At 45.5% G+C, this 19,798-nt stretch overlaps 1 protein-coding gene across 2 annotated transcripts in view; it reads right to left on the bottom strand.

Annotated features, from left to right (window-relative positions):
- Positions 1-17,205, bottom strand: part of LOC139419007 (FHF complex subunit HOOK-interacting protein 1A-like) — a 48,308-nt gene extending 31,103 nt beyond the window's left edge. Inside the window, exon 1 of one of the 2 annotated variants that reach the window (XM_071168821.1) lies at positions 16,932-17,205. The gene's annotated coding sequence lies outside the window, so the exon portion shown is untranslated. The remainder of the gene's footprint in view (positions 1-16,931) is intronic. The other variant, XM_071168822.1, reaches the window with a different exon arrangement.
- Between the last annotated feature and the right edge of the window lie 2,593 nt (positions 17,206-19,798).

Here is a 19,798-nt window from a genome sequence, read left to right on the forward strand (position 1 = left end):
TACCTAACCTGGACAACAATGCACTGGCAACTACTGTGTCCTAGAATCAAATTGAAGATTATGTTTGCATCTTGGCCATCTTGGTTTCTTCTTAATATGGTTGGAGTATGACTGAGTGCCTTTTAAAATTCACTACTGGGCTAATATGTCCCTGTATAGCGCAGTACTGTCTGTAGTTTAACACTCCTGCATATTATATCCAGGCTGTATCACAACCGGCTGTCGTTCAGAGTCCCATAGGGTGGCGCACAATTGACCCAGCGTTGTCCGAGTTTGGCCGGTGTAGGCCATCCTTGCAAATTGTTCTTAACTGCCTAGTTACATAACGGTTCCATTTAAAAACTGTACATCCTCCCAGTCCTAGTACATTAAGAGGTAACTCTACAGTATGCCACGCTCGAAAATAGAGTCAGTCAGTGATGAGCAATGTTGACCTCTTTAACCCATCCTAAATTTGTTTTTCATTCCTGTTATAGGAAGCTACTTTTTTGTATTAAATTATGCTGGGATTGACACTGAATCATTCTAAAAACCAATTATAATTCCAGAAAATTAGGGGTAAAAAATGTATGACTACAGACTCCACACTGCACACCAGTTGCCGAAAACACCAACAACTAGTAACTAATCTGAGACACTGGAGACAGAAATGTAGCTACTAACTGCATAGTGCACTGCATTTGGAAGACATATTGGAGGATACTACTGTATTGCTTGGAGAAGAGATGCTCCACTTGCTCAAAATAGAGCCCAGCAACATACTGTCAAGCCTGAAATAGGGCACCACTTCTATAAAGAGGAACACCAGGGAGATGGGGCACCACTTCTATAAAGAGGAGTACCAGGGAGATGGGGCACCACTTCTATAAAGAGCAGCACCAGGGAGATGGGGCACCACTTCTATAAAGAGGAGTACCAGGGAGATGGGGCACCACTTCTATAGAGAGGAGTACCAGGGAGATGGGGCACCACTTCTATAAAGAGGAGTACCAGGGAGATGGGGCACCACTTCTATAGAGAGGAGTACCAGGGTGATGGGGCACCACTTCTATAAAGAGGAGTACCAGGGAGATGGGGCACCACTTCTATAAAGAGCAGCACCAGGGAGATGGGCAACCACTTCTATAAAGAGCTGCACCAGGGAGATGGGCAACCACTTCTATAAAGAGCTGCACCAGGGAGATGGGCAACCACTTCTATAAAGAGCAGTACCAGGGAGATGGGCAACCACTTCTATAAAGAGCAGCACCAGGGTGATGGGGCACCACTTCTATAAAGAGCAGCACCAGGGAGATGGGGCACCACTTCTATAAAGAGGAGTACCAGGGAGATGGGCAACCACTTCTATAAAGAGGAGTACCAGGGAGATGGGGCACCACTTCTATAAAGAGCAGCACCAGGGTGATGGGGCACCACTTCTATAAAGAGCAGCACCAGGGAGATGGGGCACCACTTCTATAAAGAGGAGTACCAGGGAGATGGGCAACCACTTCTATAAAGAGCTGCACCAGGGAGATGGGCAACCACTTCTATAAAGAGCAGCACCAGGGAGATGGGGCACCACTTCTATAAAGAGGAGCACCAGGGTGATGGGGCACCACTTCTATAAAGAGCAGCACCAGGGAGATGGGGCACCACTTCTATAAAACAGGAGCACCAAGGAGATGGGGCACCACTTCTATAAAGAGCAGCACCAGGGAGATGGGGCACCACTTCTATAAAGAGGAGTACCAGGGAGATGGGGCACCACTTCTATAAAGAGGAGTACCAGGGAGATGGGGCACCACTTCTATAAAGAGGAGTACCAGGGAGATGGGGCACCACTTCTATAAAGAGGAGTACCAGGGAGATGGGGCACCACTTCTATAAAGAGGAGTACCAGGGAGATGGGGCACCACTTCTATAAAGAGGAGTACCAGGGAGATGGGGCACCACTTCTATAAAGAGGAGTACCAGGGAGATGGGCAACCACTTCTATAAAGAGGAGTACCAGGGAGATGGGGCACCACTTCTATAAAGAGGAGTACCAGGGAGATGGGGCACCACTTCTATAAAGAGGAGTACCAGGGAGATGGGGCACCACTTCTATAAAGAGGAGTACCAGGGAGATGGGGCACCACTTCTATAAAGAGGAGTACCAGGGAGATGGGGCACCACTTCTATAAAGAGGAGTACCAGGGAGATGGGCAACCACTTCTATAAAGAGGAGTACCAGGGAGATGGGGCACCACTTCTATAAAGAGCAGCACCAGGGAGATGGGGCAACCACTTCTATAAAGAGGAGTACCAGGGAGATGGGGCACCACTTCTATAAAGAGGAGTACCAGGGAGATGGGGCACCACTTCTATAAAGAGGAGCACCAGGGAGATGGGGCACCACTTCTATAAAGAGGAGCACCAGGGAGATGGGGCACCACTTCTATAAAGAGGAGTACCAGGGAGATGGGCAACCACTTCTATAAAGAGCAGCACCAGGGAGATGGGGCACCACTTCTATAAAGAGGAGTACCAGGGAGATGGGGCACCACTTCTATAAAGAGCTGCACCAGGGAGATGGGCAACCACTTCTATAAAGAGCAGCACCAGGGAGATGGGCAACCACTTCTATAAAGAGGAGTACCAGGGAGATGGGGCACCACTTCTATAAAGAGCAGTACCAGGGAGATGGGGCACCACTTCTATAAAGAGCAGTACCAGGGAGATGGGCAACCACTTCTATAAAGAGCAGCACCAGGGAGATGGGCAACCACTTCTATAAAGAGCAGTACCAGGGAGATGGGGCACCACTTCTATAGAGAGGAGCACCAGGGAGATGGGGCACCACTTCTATAGAGAGCACCACCAGGGAGATGGTGCTTTGCTTTCACACAATGAATGTAGTCATCTTTATTATTTCCGATGCCTGTGTAATCAACTCAATTTATAATGTTTCTGGGAGAGCATGTGACCCAGAAAAGTGTGTGTGTCTGTGTGTTTGTGCGTGCCTCTTTGCCAGGGGGGGCTAAAACCCAATCTCTCCTGTACACAACCCTGCATGCCTCTCCACTCAGTTTCACAGTCATTATCCAATTATACCAATCAGGTAATTATGTTAATGTGTTGCTTACACGTCTCCATAGCCCCAAACGCCAGAGACTGGATAAATAGAAAAGCTCTGAAGAAGTCTTGAAGTCAGCATCTCCCTTTGAAAACAGGAGTGTTGACTAAGGACTCCTGTTGCGAACCTCAGCCAGACACACACACACACACACTTTGGAGGCACTTGAACAGAGTTGAAAAGGGAAGAGGCATGCTGCTTTAAGCAGGGAGCGCTGTAAACATTCAGGCGTTTTTTTTCTGTTTTGGAGCGAGTCGGTGACTAATCTGGATCAATAATGAATCAATAGTCTCATTGATCATGAGGACGTATGTAGTAACACACTACTTGTGGCTCATTTATTCCAAAAGGAGGAAGGAGGTGAAATGAAACAGACCTCCTGCTGTTATCGGGCACAGTGAAGAACCCCTGTTGGGATCAGAGACCTGAGTCACTGATGAAAGATTACAATGTAGCCTAGATGGTGATGAAACTGAATGATGACAACTGCAAGGGATGATGATCTCATTCTGTCATTATCTTTCTCCATCCCCACTCTCACAAGTACAAAGGAAAGAGAAACTTCCACACTGCTCTTGCTCATTACTCACTCCTACTGGCACACATAGAGAACATGAATCCACTACAGGAGCTTCCACTATTTCAAAACACATCCGTTACCTAGCAGCACTATCGAATCTAGTTCCATCCCCCTCTCGCCCACAGACCTAGTGTCATCCTCTAACCATGGTTTCTGCCATTCATGTCAAGATGTTATTTCTGAAGGGTTTGGGTCAGAGTATACAGGGTGAGATGATTTCCCCTTGGGGTGGAGGTTAACTCCTCAGAGAGCTTCGTGTGAGTGAGGGAATAGGGAACAGCAACACCAGGAGAACATCAAACCTGCTTTGAAGCCTAGTAGAAATGATAAGGAACATGGAGAATTGAGAGGAAGAAATAGGCCAACTGTAGCAGTGTTTTAAAGCCATACCACCACAGTCAAACTAGACTGATGATAAATGAAATATAGCAGCATACCACCATGTTGATTTTGCTAAGGAAGCGCAGGGGGAAAGGGAAAGAGAGATGGAGAGAATGAGAGAGAATGAGAGATACAGAGAGGGAAAGATACAGAGAGAATGACAGGATGAGAGAGAAAGAATTAGATAGCGAGAGATACAAAGAATGAGAGAGCGAGAGATACAGAGAGAGAGAGAAAGAGGGACAGAGAAATAAAGTGAGGGACAGAGAGAGAGAGCTTGAAGAGATCAACAACACATTCCCCATGCTACTGTTAAATTAATTCTAAGAACCTGTTAGATTAGAGGACAGTGACCTGCTGAGTGTTCTCTGTCAACATTGTGTTAGTTTCGCCTTGGGTTTAGAAACATCACTGCATTGACATTTGCTTATGTCCTCTTGACATAACAATGCTATAACATAGGCCTATGCTATACATGCTATAACAATCACTGAATGTGTATAAGTGTCTCCTGAGTAATGAAAGTAGCCAAGTACAAAAGACACTGTAGTACCACAGTAGCCTACATCCCTATTCAACCAGTGCATGCCACGTCTACACCACACAGCGTCCCCAAAATGGCCGTGGCTGGCATCTCTACCAGGTTCCAGACCCTCTGCTGCTAAAATAATATTCTCCAGATTACAGCAAAAGTATTGGGCTCATCAGTCTGTGTACAGGGAATTAGGAGAGGTAGCTTCTAAACAGTAGGGCTTCTACAGAGAGAAGAATAACTGAATGATACATTATAGCTCCACCTGAAACTAGAATGGTTTGAACTGAAGTTCAACACTGAATTCTACCAGATGAAAATACCATTTTCTTCGAACTGTGTCATGCATCTTTGTAAAGTTGGTTACTGGTTGACTATACACAGAGCAACAAGTCCTAGTCTGAGTTAGCTAGGTCTCTCTACCTAACTCCCAAGGTAAATACATTGAGATAAAGCTATAGAAAGTGAAGTGAAGTCTATCTTGTTACGTCATCTTTTGAACGTGTTATTCAATGGATGGGCTGGGAGGGAGGGAGGGAGGGAGAGGGAGAGAGAGAGAGGCTTCACAGGTAACAAAATAGGAAGAGCTTTTCACGGGAGATAACACAGGCAGAGCCACAGATGACAGGATAGAATGTTTGCCTAAGGACAGAGGTTTTGTAAGCATGATGATATTACTAGATATTATCTAGCGTGTCCTGCGTTGCATATAATCTGACTGAGCATACAAGCATACAAGTATCTAAGTATTTGACTGAGCGGTGGTAGGCAGAAGCAGGCGCGTAAACATTCATTCAAATAGCACTTTCGTGCGTTTTGCCAGCAGCTCTTCGTTGTGCATCAAGCATTGCGCTGTTTATGACTTCAAGCCTATCAACTCCCGAGATGAGGCTGGTGTAACCGAAGTGAAATGGCTAGCTAGTTAGCGTGTGCTAATAGCGTTTCAAACGTCACTCGCTCTGAGCCTTCGAGTAGTTGTTCCCCTTGCTCTGCATGGGTAACGCTGCTTTGATGGTGGCTTTTGTTGTTGTGACGGAAGCTATAGTGTCACACTGGCAATACTAAAGTGCCTATAAGAACATCCAATAGTCAAAGGTTAATGAAATACAAATGGTATAGAGGGAAATAGTCCTATAATTCCTACAACCTAAAACTTCTTACCTGGGAATATTGAAGTCTCATGTTAAAAGGAACCACCAACTTTCATATGTTCTCATGTTCTGAGCAAGGAACTGAAACGTTAGCTTTCTTACATGGCACATATTGCACTTTTACGTTCTTCTCCAACACTTTGTTTTTGCATTATTTAAACCAAATTGAACATGTTTCATTATTTACTTGAGGCTAAATTGACTTTATTGATGTATTATATTAAGTTAAAATAAGTGTTAATTCAGTATTGTTGTAATTGTCATTATTACAAATTAAAAAATTAAAAAATTGTCAGATTAATCGGTATCGTCTTTTTTGGTCCTCCAATAATCGATATCGGTATCGACGTTGAAAAGTTATAATCGGTTGACCTCTAGTGTGTGTATTCTGACAGAGTGGCTCCAGTTTCTAAAGCTGTGAGATGTAAAAGGCGTCTCCCTCTCAGCAGGTGTTTCACACACTAGAGGGGTCATGATAGATAGCTGTAAAGCCAGCTAGCCACACCTACAGTAGCACTCACAAGGCTGTCCTAACTTGTAGTACACTGGCTTTTTAAAATATTTTTTACACTTGCTGAACATGTTGCTGTGTGTGATTCTTACCTCTGAGGCCAGACATTTAACTCTAATGAAGTCTAGGTACACATTGTTACACCCACCAAGCAATGACAACTCTTTTTCCCAATATGAATTAGTAGTCTGAACGAGTGTCTGCTTCTTAAATTAGCTAAATGTATGCATGGCATTTTTCAATACTGTCGACTGAACCAGCAACCAACGCATTAGTCCACCACACTCCCACAGCCTGTGCATCTGGACTTTGTGACTGATGTGCGATCATTAAGCTCTATCAGGAAGAGGGACTGTCCTCTTCAGACAGAGCCCATAATTATGTCCTGGTCAGTGGCAGGCCCTGGTCTAGGACTAATGGACCAATTATTTTTATTTCACCTTTATTTAACCAGGTAGGCTAGTTGAGAACAAGTTCTCATTTGCAACTGCGACCTGGCCAAGATAAAGCATAGCAGTGTGAACAGACAACAACACAGAGTTACACATGGAATAAACAATTAACAAGTCAATAACACAGTAGAAAAAAAAATGGCAGGGCCTGGTCCAGGACAAATGGCAGGGCCTGGTCTAGGACCAATGGCAGGGCCTGGTCTAGGACCAATGGCAGGGCCTGGTCCAGGACCAATGGCAGGGCCTGGTCCAGGACCAATGGCAGGGCCTGGTCTAGGACCAATGGCAGGGCCTGGTCTAGGACCAATGGCAGGGCCTGGTCTAGGACTAATGGACCAATGGCAGGGCCTGGTCCAGGACTAATGGCAGGGCTTGGTCCAGGACTAATGGCAGGGCCTGGTCTAGGACTAATGGCAGGGCCTGGTCTAGGACTAATGGCAGGGCCTGGTCTAGGACTAATGGCAGGGCCTGGTCTAGGACTAATGGCAGGGCCTGGTCCAGGTCTAATGGCAGGGCCTGGTCTAGGACTAATGGACCAACAATAGGGTCTGGCCAGGACGAATGGGCTCTGATATTGGCCCTCCTCTCTCTTCTCCCACCGTTAATAGCACAATGGGTGAAAAACAGAGGACATTTACAGTGGCTTGGTGGCCATGGCAACCCTGGTGATAGATGGGCCCCGTTAAAGTGACGGTACCTTGTTGAAATATTTACAGGTGGGCCACAACTGGCCACAGAGGGAGAGCCTGGCTATATATAGTCTATCTGTCCCCTTCTCCAACGAACAACACATACATTTACAATAGGAGGACACCATCCAGGCGTCCGTTCTCCTGTAGCCGAGGGGACGTTGACCACTGTCCTCACTACAGTTAGTCTCTATGAAACAGTTAGGCCTACTGCATTCAGACTATAACATCACAAATATACATTTCTCTGAAGCCCATCTGTGTTGGCTACATTAAAACAGAGTACCAATCAACACATCATTCTGAGGCAACTTACAATACATCAACAGTCAGTCATATTTCTGAAATGAAACAGCAACATGAAGGGACTCAACAGCTGTGCCCATTAACAACCTAATACAAAAGGGTAAAAGCCATAAAGGACCTTATCAGATAGGACTGTGATTCTGTGTTAAAGACCAGCTGAAGGTTATAGGCTGAGGTGTAGGTTGGCTGAGGTAGGTGCTCAACACGTTGAACACGTGTTCAGTCAGTGTTCCCACCTCTGAGCTCAGTGGAGGAGATTGATTAACATGTTCAAACACATCAGCTCACCTCCTCATTACCTGCTAGAGAGGGAGGAGGCCCGGGGGGGAAGGGAGAGACTGGTAACAAGGGAAAGGTCAACAAGCTGAGTGGATTAGAGCCAAACTTCCTAGAGGATCAACACATATTATAAAATGCATACCCAGGCTGACACACTCAGCGTTCTCTTGCCCACAGCATTAGGTACAGCACATAATGGCACAGCAACATGCTGCCTGTATTTAGAGTGGCTAAAACAATCCCTTGAGCCATTGCGTAATAATGACTGCCATGAGACTCTGAGACAGGGATACAGAGAGCTGCACAGCCTGCTACAGTGAGATAAGGCTAGTTTGAATGGTTCAATAATACTGAGACATGTGAGTAGTAGACAACACAGGAGACAATGGTACAAAATACAGCCTTCAAGTGCAGGTTAGCTTGTCAGTGATCCAGGGAGTGAGTGAAGTGATTCTTGCAGTATGTGTGTATGTGTGTGGAACTATACTTGTGGGGTCCCCACAAGAATAGTAAATTAACAGAAATTTGACCAACTGGGGAAATTTTGTTAGTCCCCACAAGGTCAAATGCTATTTTTAGGAGGTTTAGGGTCAAGGTAGAATTAGTGTTAGAATTAGGTTCAGGAGTTAGGGTTAAGATTAGTTTTTTGGGTTAAGGTTAGAGGTTAGGGAAAATAGGATTTGAATGTTTATAAATTGTGTGTCCCCACAAGGTTAGCTAAACAATACTGTGTGTGTACAGTACCACAGCAGAACTTCCACATACGCCATCCCCATGTAGCTGTAAACAACAAAGGCCAGGAGTCAGGAGGGGTGTAGGTAGATCTCTGATGGCAACATGGATAAACCCCTGGCGTATTCTCAATGGGTTTAGTGTGGGAACATCAATCCAGATCTCTGCTGCTGCTTCCTCTCTACCTTGTTTGCATGCTGCCGCGCCAACAGGAGATAAAGGGGGTGAGTGTTTGCATGCTGCCGCGCCAACAGGAGATAAAAGGGGTGAGTGTTTGCATGCTGCCGCGCCAACAGGAGATAAAGGGGGTGAGTGTTTGCATGCTGCCGCGCCAACAGGAGATAAAGGGGGTGAGTGTTTGCATGCTGCCGCGCCAACAGGAGATAAAAGGGGTGAGTGTTTGCATGCTGCCGCGCCAACAGGAGATAAAGGGGGTGAGTGTTTGCATGCTGCCGCGCCAACAGGAGATAAAAGGGGTGAGTGTTTGCATGCTGCCTTGCCAACAGGAGATAAAAGGGGTGAGTGTTTGCATGCTGCCGCGCCAACAGGAGATAAAGGGGGTGAGTGTTTGCATGCTGCCGCGCCAACAGGAGATAAAAGGGGTGAGTGTTTGCATGCTGCCTTGCCAACAGGAGATAAAAGGGGTGAGTGTTTGCATGCTGCCGCGCCAACAGGAGATAAAAGGGGTGAGTGTTTGCATGCTGCCGCGCCAACAGGAGATAAAGGGGGTGAGTGTTTGCATGCTGCAGCGCCAACAGGAGATAAAAGGGGTGAGTGTTTGCATGCTGCCGCGCCAACAGGAGATAAAGGGGGTGAGTGTTTGCATGCTGCCGCGCCAACAGGAGATAAAGGGGGTGAGTGTTTGCATGCTGCCGCGCCAACAGGAGATAAAAGGGGTGAGTGTTTGCATGCTGCCGCGCCAACAGGAGATAAAAGGGGTGAGTGTTTGCATGCTGCCGCGCCAACAGGAGATAAAAGGGGTGAGTGTTTGCATGCTGCCGCGCCAACAGGAGATAAAGGGGGTGAGTGTTTGCATGCTGCCGCGCCAACAGGAGATAAAAGGGGTGAGTGTTTGCATGCTGCCGCGCCAACAGGAGATAAAAGGGGTGAGTGTTTGCATGCTGCCGCGCCAACAGGAGATAAATGGGGTGAGTGTTTGCATGCTGCCGCGCCAACAGGAGATAAAAGGGGTGAGTGTTTGCATGCTGCAGCGCCAACAGGAGATAAAAGGGGTGAGTGTTTGCATGCTGCCGCGCCAACAGGAGATAAAAGGGGTGAGTGTTTGCATGCTGCCGCGCCAACAAGAGATAAAAGGGGTGAGTGTTTGCATGCTGCCGCGCCAACAGGAGATAAAAGGGGTGAGTGTTTGCATGCTGCCGCGCCAACAGGAGATAAAAGGAGTGAGTGTTTGCATGCTGCCGCGCCAACAGGAGATAAAAGGAGTGAGTGTTTGCATGCTGCCGCGCCAACAGGAGATAAAAGGAGTGAGTGTTTGTATGAAGGAGAGACGGTGGGGGATAGAGGGACGGCAAGGTGGAGGGAGAAATGGAGGAAGAAGTTTCAAGTTATTTATCTTATGTAAAGGATACACATTGTATACACTACTCTGTCCAATGAAACGCTTACTTGCAGGTTCCTTCTCGACAACGCAACAAGAAATAATAAAAGATAAGAATACAACCATAAAGTAAATGGCTCAGTAGAATAGACGGCAAATGTTTAAATTGTGCAGTATTAGCAATAGTAAATAAGAGTCTGATAGCAGCAGAGATGCAGCGATGAATAGCATAGCATTGCTGTGATGTTGGTAGAGCCCTTCTCAGAAGGGATGAATAGCATAGCATGGCTGTGATGTCGGTAGGGCCCTTCTCAGAAGGGATGAATAGCATAGCATGGCTGTGATGTTGGTAGAGCCCTTCTCTGAAGGGATGAATAGCATAGCTGTGATGTTGGTAGAGCCCTTCTCAGAAGGGATGAATAGCATAGCATGGCTGTGATGTTGGTAGAGCCCTTCTCAGAAGGGATGAATAGCATGGCTGTGATGTTGGTAGAGCCCTTCTCAGAAGGGATGAATAGCATAGCTGTGATGTTGGTAGGGCCCTTCTCAGAAGGGATGAATAGCATGGCTGTGATGTTGGTAGAGCCCTTCTCAGAAGGGATGAATAGCATAGCATGGCTGTGATGTTGGTAGAGCCCTTCTCAGAAGGGATGAATAGCATGGCTGTGATGTTGGTAGAGCCCTTCTCAGAAGGGATGAATAGCATAGCATGGCTGTGATGTTGGTAGGGCCCTTCTCAGAAGGGATGAATAGCATAGCATGGCTGTGATGTTGGTAGAGCCCTTCTCAGAAGGGATGAATAGCATAGCTGTGATGTTGGTAGGGCCCTTCTCAGAAGGGATAAATAGCATAGCATAGATGTGATGTTGGTAGAGCCCTTCTCAGAAGGGATGAAAAGCGCTAGGCCTCGCCACGCTCTCATCATGTCATTAACCAGATCAGAGGAGATAATAGGCTCCATTGGTTTGGACTCAACAGGCACACACTACTGCTGGTGCGCCTGTTTTTTTAACTGCCGTAGTGTTAAGATATGAATCTTCCCTCTCCAGTCAGTCTCCCCACTAGACACCATGCTGTTCTATAGATGGAGAGTAGTGGAGGCTACTGAGGGGAGAAAGGCTCATAATAATGGCTGGAATGGAGTAAATGGAATGGTATCAAAAACATGATTTTCATGGGCTTGATACCATTGCAATCACTCCATTCCAGACATTATTAAGAGCCGTTCTCCCCTCAGCAACATCCACTGGCGGTGAGTATGCTTTAGGTCATTGGAGGTCATTTTAGGTTGTTGGAGGTCCTGCAATTTGTGATGTATCCTGAGACAAAAACAAGCTACAGTGTCTCAGCTTAGTCAAAGACAAGCAAATTCAAGAAAAAATTGAACAGGTAGACTGTCTCAGTTAACGTGACTGTAGTTACGTGAGAAGGCAGAAAAAAAAATTGTACCTTTAAAAGGAACATGCCATGTCAAATACGAGACAAAGACACTAAGAAGCTTGACAGCTTCTTCAATCTTCTCAATAAGTGGTAATCAACAGTAGACAATAAGAAGTACTTCATCGAAAGATCGCTGGTTCGAATCCCTGAGCCATCAAGGTGGAAAAATCTGCCGTTCTGCCCTTAAGCAAAGCAGTTAACCCCCAACAACAACTGCTCCCCGGGCGCCGATGACGTGGGTGTAGATTAAGGCTGGGTTAAATGCGGAAGACACATTTTGGTTGAATGCATTCAGTTGTGAAACTTACTAGGTATCCCCCTTTCCCTTTACTTAGTGGAGAATTTCAGTTCAATCAACAGTAGATACGAGGTACTTAGTGTAGACATTCAGTCTAAAAAGTTACATAACAGTTGTGTTAAGGTTCAGAGGTATGGGCGACAGTCAGTCATCCCCAGCGGATTAGGTTAAGACTATGTTAACAACTCCAGCAAGTGGCCCTCTCTACATGGCCCCCTTGTTCTCACTGACCCCTCACTGGGGTCGCCAGAGGGGGCTGGGAGGGTAGACATGCAGGTAAGGGGGGTGTAATCCCAAACACAGGACAATGCTGAGCCTGAGCCGGGCTGAGGCCATGGCCAGTGTGAGAAACTGGGAGAAAGGGAGACCGGTCGGTCGGTGAGTCATCACGGCCACCGCTGTTGGCATGGTGGCTGTCCCAGACACCTGTTTCTTCCCTGTTCCAGTCACACAGTGGCCTGGGTTTATGCTACCTCATGCTGCCCTGCATGGTTGGTCACTTTGTTCCCTGGCCTAGTCAGAGAGAGATGTTTTTCAAAACAAACTTAACCGAGCATGCCCTCTGTGCTTGTTGAAAAAGCAGCACATTCTGCAACGTTAACAACAGCCTGTCAAGATAATCGGAAGGACCTCAAGCTCAAGGACCACTAGTTAGCGGCACTCTCAGCTGCTTGTGCCTTCTGATTGACAACCATCCATGACGTAGAGAGAACACCAACTGTTCACTGACACACACATAGCTTATGAAGTGTTGCACCATGTGTTAGAAATAGCCAATGGGAGTTGATGAGTACACGATTATATTCATATCTCAGTGCCCTGGGTAAACTGTGTTACATGATACTCTGTCCTCTGTCCTATCCAACTCCCATTGACTTAAGTCTCTTCTCTTCAACCATATAATCCATAGGGTATAACTTTGTTCTGTATGTGTGCATGTATATGTGTACTGTGATCTCATGCCATTCCCAGATGAACTAACCTGCGATGATAAGTCACTAATCTCACCACTACCAGGGCTCTACAGTGAGAGCATTTTACTCGCATATGCGCCTAAATGTTTTGCTGTGCGACCTGGAATTGTTATTTAGGAGCACGAGTGAGCAGAGAAAAATGTACGATTCTGGCTTTAATATCGCAAATTATTTTAATTGTGCTCCTAAATTTCTTTGTGTGCGCCTACATTTTTCAATTTAGGCACACGCGTGCGCCTTGTAAAACAAGTTAACCGTAGAATCCAGACTACACTCTGCTCTTACATGAATAGCTTGGGTTAGCCCTACAGGTCTCACTGTAGACTGAAGTGGTCAAACCAGACATTCCACTATGTGAAACTAAACCAGCCGGCCTGTGTAATGCTCCATTGACATGCATGTCAGATATTTAAAAGGGACAACCCTTCACATTGCCCCCTCACTTGACCTGATCACACACATGTGGTTACTTAGCAGAAAAACTCCTTACTTTTCCAGTGCATTCACGTGTTACAAAGCCAATATCTTGCTATATAAAGTCTCAGTCCCCTGCTATGTTGACATAGTGCTATGAATTATTTGTTTATGTTAGGTATAGGCCCTATATCACAGCCCTTTCTCAATGCAAGGTGCCTCAGTTGGAGCGATGAGGTTTGTGGGATATGACCTCACTAGTCTGTGTGGTTAAAGATCCCAAGGCAGAGCATCTTAAAGCTGTTTACTACTAGGTCAGTATGAGGGTAAACTAGAATTCTGGAAAGGCCATATGAAGACGAGGTGTGTGTCAAGTGCAGGGGAGGCTGTTGAGAGGAGCTATAGGACGATGGGCTCATTGTAATGGCTGGAATGGAATAAATGGAACAGAGTCAAACATGGTTTCCATATGTTTGATGGCGTTCCATTTATTCCATTCCAGCCATTACAATGAGCCTGTCCTCCTATAGCTTCTCACAACAGCCTCCACTGGTCAAGAGGGGCTTGCTACATTCTCTCTTTAGGTTGTGTGGGTAGGAAGAGACTGCCATTGTCATTGGCCTGGGAATCCACACTGAAAATGCACGCAGATGTAAACACAAGTACACAAACAGACACTACTGTACATACTGTAAAATCCCAATTACAACAAGTCCACAATTCAGATTAGCCTAGTTATTCAGCACATACTGTACTTTCATGACATCAACCCTCATATTTACACTAATCAGGACAACTGAGCCTGGTATCAACTCTTCCTACTACACTGCTCAAAAAAATAAAGGGAACGCTTAAACAACACAATGTAACTCCAAGTCAATCACACTTCTGTGAAATCAAACTGTCCACTTTGGAAGCAACACTGATTGACAATAAATTTCACATGCTGTTGTGCAAATGGAATAGACAACAGGTGGAAATGATAGGCAATTATCAAGACAATAAAGGAGTGGTTCTGCAGGTGGTGACCACAGACCACTTCTCAGTTCCTATGCTTCCTGGCTGATGTTTTGGTCACTTTAGAATGCTGGCGGTGCTTTCACCCTAGTGGTAGCATGAGACGGAGTCTACAAACCACACAAGTGGCTCAGGTAGTGCAGCTCATCCAGGATGGCACATCAATGCGAGCTGTGGCAAGAAGGTTTGCTGTGTCTGTCAGCGTAGTGTCCAGAGCATGGAGGCGCTACCAGGAGACAGGCCAGTACATCAGGAGACGTGGAAGAGGCCGTAGGAGGGCAACAACCCAGCAGCAGGACCGCTACCTCCGCCTTTATGCAAGGAGGAGCAGGAGGAGCACTGCCAGAGCCCTGCTAAATTACCTCCAGCAGGCCACAAATGGCATGTGTCTGCTCAAACGTTCAGAAACAGACTCCATGAGGGTGGTATGAGGGCCCGACGTCTACAGGTGGGGGTTGTGCTTACAGCCCAACACCGTGCAGGACGTTTGGCATTTGCCAGAGAACACCAAGATTGGCAAATTTGCCACTGGCGCCCTGTGCTCTTCACAGATGAAAGCAGGTTCACACTGAGCACATGTGACAGACGTGACAGAGTCTGGAGACGCCGTGGAGAACATTCTGCTGCCTGCAACATCCTCCAGCATGACCGGTTTGGCGGTGGGTTAGTCATGGTGTGGGGTGGCATTTCTTTGGGGGGGCCGCACAGCCCTCCATGTGCTCGCCAGAGGTAGCCTGACTGCCATTAGGTACCGAGATGAGATCCTCAGACCCCCTGTGAGACCATATGCTGGTGCGGTTGGCCCTGGGTTCCTCCTAATGCAAGACAATGCTAGACCTCATGTGGCTGGAGTGTGTCAGCAATTCCTGCAAGAGGAAGGCATTGATGCTATGGACTGGCACGCCTGTTCCCCAGACCTGAATTCAATTGAGCACATTTGGGACATCACGTCTTGCTCCATCCACCAACGCCATGTTGCACCACAGACTGTCCAGGAGTTGGCGGATGCTTTAGTCCAGGTCTGGGAGGAGATCCCTCAGGAGACCATCCACCACCTCATCAGGAGCATGCCCAGGCGTTGTAGGGAGGTCATACAGGCATGTGGAGGCCACACACACTACTGAGCCTCATTTTGACTTGTTTTAAGGACATTACATCAAAGTTGGATCAGCCTGTAGTGTGGTTTTCCACTTTAATTTTGAGTGTGACTCCAAATCCAGACCTTCATGGGTTGATAAATTTGATTTCCATTTATAATTGTTGTGATTTTGTTGTCAGCACATTCAACTATGTAAACTATGTTTAATAAGAATATTTCATTAATTCAGATCTAGGATGTGTTATTTTAGTGTTCCCTTTATTTTTTGAGCAGTGTATTATACAGAAACAACACCTGAGCAGGAAATCAGATCAATTTAGTCAGCGTGCTGGAATTAAACACTGTCTGTAACATCCAATAAGAGTTCTCAGGAGTAAATGAAAGGACTTCAAAAAGCTTTGCCCTCTGTGTGCATTTTCTAGAGCCAACTGCCAACCCCCACAGTGAGTGTGCTGACAGTCTGAAATCACCAAAGCATAATTCAACATTTCTCGAAAAAGTTCACTTCAAATACACTGCATATAGCAAACAGTTTTGACTGAGTTTGATTATACAGAGTTGGGTTTTTGCATCAAGTCAAATTGTGTTCAAATCTATTTGTATCAACACTGATTTTCCTATAACAACTTTGATGTAAAACAATCCCTGTATAGTCCACACCATTGAGGTATAAAGAACGGTCCACACCCAACCAGACTGTAAATAAAATATGGCCAACCATGAAACATTGATGGGTGTCTGTTTGAATGTGATCCCATGAGGTAGTAACCCAATACCCTGACCTCTTCATCACAGAAAGATGATAAGAGTACCAAACTCCTTTCAAAAATACCCTTCATACTACCATGTTTTGTTTCCCAAGTTTGCTGAAGTTGGAAGTGTGTGTGTGTGTGTGTGTCACATATCTGTTAACCTCTGCAGAACAAATAGCAGAAAGGCTACAAATAATTATGAATTATGTTACAGTAGATGTCAAATGTACTTTATGTTCGTGGCTCTGATTAAACACATTCGTCTGGGCCCCACAGCATCAACATGTGGATAACTTCAGCAATAAACTTTTGCAAAATGTCACTTGAGGCACAATAAAGGTGAATGAAAGGTGACAGATTGTGTCCAGGCAAGAATCAAGCTGTATAGGCAGATACTTTTAAACTTATTCTGAGAAATGTGCCCAGGACAGATGACAAGTCACTCTGATATAGATGTTTATAAAAAGACAACCCCATGATAACAACCGACATGTAAACGTGTCACATTATGCCTTGACAGTCAGACAGTCCCTGTCACTTGACTTTACAAGCAGCAAAATACGTTAACAATGTCTTGCCAAGTTATTTACTTTCTAAAATCCGTAATTTACAAACAATACATTAGTTGTAGTCTACTTATGTGTAAGAAGACCAACTGAAATACCGTACCGTAGGTTGAGTCTCAGAAGTGCAAGTAGTCGACTTCGTGTAACAACACCGCACAGCTTCAAGATACGGAGTGAAATCAACCTTTTAGCCTACTTTCCTATGAGCGTCTTTCCAACACCAAAGTGCATAACCCTCTTGAAAACCACTAATTCTCCAGCAGAACGTTGTTTAATTTCCCTGGTTTAATGTCGCCTTCTATTAGAAAAGTAAAGAGATAAGCTACTTAGCTAATAAGGTCGCCACCCAGTCAGTCTGCTTACTGTACGTAGTGTATACATATGTGAGCGTCGCGAGCACACTAAGCTTTTAGGCTCCTCCCTCTTTGTGCCCACAGCAGTTTGTGATGGTGATCGGCATTCCGACTCTTTTCAGTGAGCCGGCTCGTTCGACTCAGGTCACGGCTCCCAAACGGCTCTTTTAAAAAAAAAGTTTTGTATTTTTTCAAGTCAAACAGTTTGCGATAGTTTGACTATGATTGGTGTTAAAACAATTCGAATTAAATTATTAAATGAAATCATACTCTACCTTATCCACAATGTATTTAAAAATGCATTGGTTTGTTATGAAAAAGAATGCTATTAACATTTTAATTTAATGTATATAAACAAAGCGCATATAAATGTAACAATTCAAAAAAATACAGTCTGAACAACATAATAATAGAATATTGCACCATATCAAAGAAAAATAAATAACAATGTGCAAAACTGCAGCATCCCACTTAAAACATTAAACTGGTCCCTCTTTTCTCTCTCTTCTTTATTGCCATGTTATAACCAGCAGCACACAGCAATGCTGACCATATTTTGCTTTTATGAGAGATTTGCATTCAGAAATGCAAGCTGCCTCACTTGAGGGGCTGATGTGGTTTCTTCTATCAGTAATTATTTGTCCCGTTTTCAAGAAGACCCTCTCAGAGGGAACGGATGTGGCCACTATGCAGAGTCTCCCTGTCATGACTTTAGAAAGCCTTGTTCTTCCACCAGCTCAGAGGATCTGCAGATCTCCAAATAGGATCGGACCTCCATTATGGGATCTACTGAGGGATTCCTTCGTGCTGCATCCCCAGTTGCTCTCTCATCAAACAGCGTCTAAACAGCAGACGTTTGTGGCACTGCTGCTGGTGCTTCTGCTCCATCTGATCCCTCTTCTTCCTATTGCCATGGTGCCTGAGCCAGCTGACTGCTGGGGCTGTCCCTCCCTGCTGCTGATCTCCACAGTGACCTGCTCAAAGGGTTCCAGGACTCTGCACACCTCCACCACCACCTCCCATTCCTCTTAGGTCAGAGCATCAACAGGTGTATTGACAATGGCCAGGGTGGAGATGATGGCATCCTTTGACTCAAGAAACCGCTTAAACAAATATAATGTTTAATTCCACCTTGTAGTGCAGTCTTGTTTAGTCCTCAGCTCAGGCATCCCAATCTGGCCTTGTGTAGTTTTTCAGAACCTACTGTGCTCCTGTGGAAGTATTCCAGCTGCTTTCACTTTGTCCACAGTGGGCTTCATCACCTTCAAAGCATCTCTTACAATCAGGTTGATTGTGTGGGCAAGACATGGATGATGGGTCCATTTTAACATTTGCATGGCTTTGGTTATGTTAGCTGCATTGTCGCTAACACAACAGACCACTTTTCCATCTATTTGCCATTCTCAACAGTTCCTCTGCCAAGTTCTCTGAGGTGTGTCTGTCGACTGAACTCAAAGCGGTCCAGAAGACAGATAGACATCGAAAATCCTTCAATGAAGTGACATGTAACCAACATTTAAGAAGTGGTTACTCTTGATATCCTGCAGTCAGTGGTGAGGCAAACTGCAGTAGCTTTTTGGACTCTTTCCCACACTGAAGCCTGTGTGCTCTCGTACAGTTGTGGAATAAGTGATTTTGAAAGGGTTTTCCTGCTTGGAATTGTGTACATTGGATTTAGACTATTGCTATAATTTCTAAAACCTCTGTCCTCCACGATCGAAAATGGCTGGAAATCGGTGGCAATCATTTTAGCCAATGCAATATCAATTTGGCCTTGTTTTGCTAGACATAGACTTTGGCATAAACTGGTCCATAGAAGACTGCGTTGCTGTGGGTCGCGAAGTAGGCCTACTTGACTAAGTGGATACATCTCCACGTGTGGAGGTGCTGGCTCCACCACTATCACTAGCCGGCCCGCTAGTTTCTCGAAGCTCCGCTACAGCTAGCTTCATAGTTGTGTGCACAGTTCGCATATGCCGGTGTAGGTTGTGCATAGAACCGGCTTTATATGAGATTTTGTTTTGGCAAATTCTACACTGGGCTCTAACGTTGTCTACATTATTAAAATGCATCCAAATGCTACTGTGCTTCCGAATCATTTTCCAGCTGTTGTTTTCACAGCTGTCCTTACTCTCTCTCCTCAGCTGCTAAGTGTGTGACTGTGAGTGAGTTGGCTCGACCCTCCCTCACGCATCTTTGGTTCATTGGTTGACACCAATTATTCATATCTTAATTTTTTATTTATTTTTATAAATAGATTTGGCTCTTCTGATATGCGAGCCGGCTCCCAACATTCACCTACAAGAGCTCTTAGAGCCGACTCGTTTCGCGAACGACCCATCACTAGTTTGTGAATGTGAGAGCAGTGTGAGAAGTCAATGCACTGTAAATGATTGCCCTTCACACAATTGTTTTCTATACAAAACAAGGATTTTAGCCCTGTATTTCAACACCTCTTTTTATCCTGCCTAGCCCAGATGATCAAAGGACTAGGCTATTCCATCCTAAACAATAATAATTGAATGGCAATGTAAAACCATACAAACATAGACAACTGTGTCCACCCAAATCCTGTTAACAGTGTCACCTGTTCTAAGGAGCTCTGTGCCAGCTGCCA

This window comes from Oncorhynchus clarkii, chromosome 10 (assembly GCF_045791955.1).
Source record: "Oncorhynchus clarkii lewisi isolate Uvic-CL-2024 chromosome 10, UVic_Ocla_1.0, whole genome shotgun sequence".
Lineage (NCBI taxonomy): Eukaryota > Metazoa > Chordata > Actinopteri > Salmoniformes > Salmonidae > Oncorhynchus > Oncorhynchus clarkii.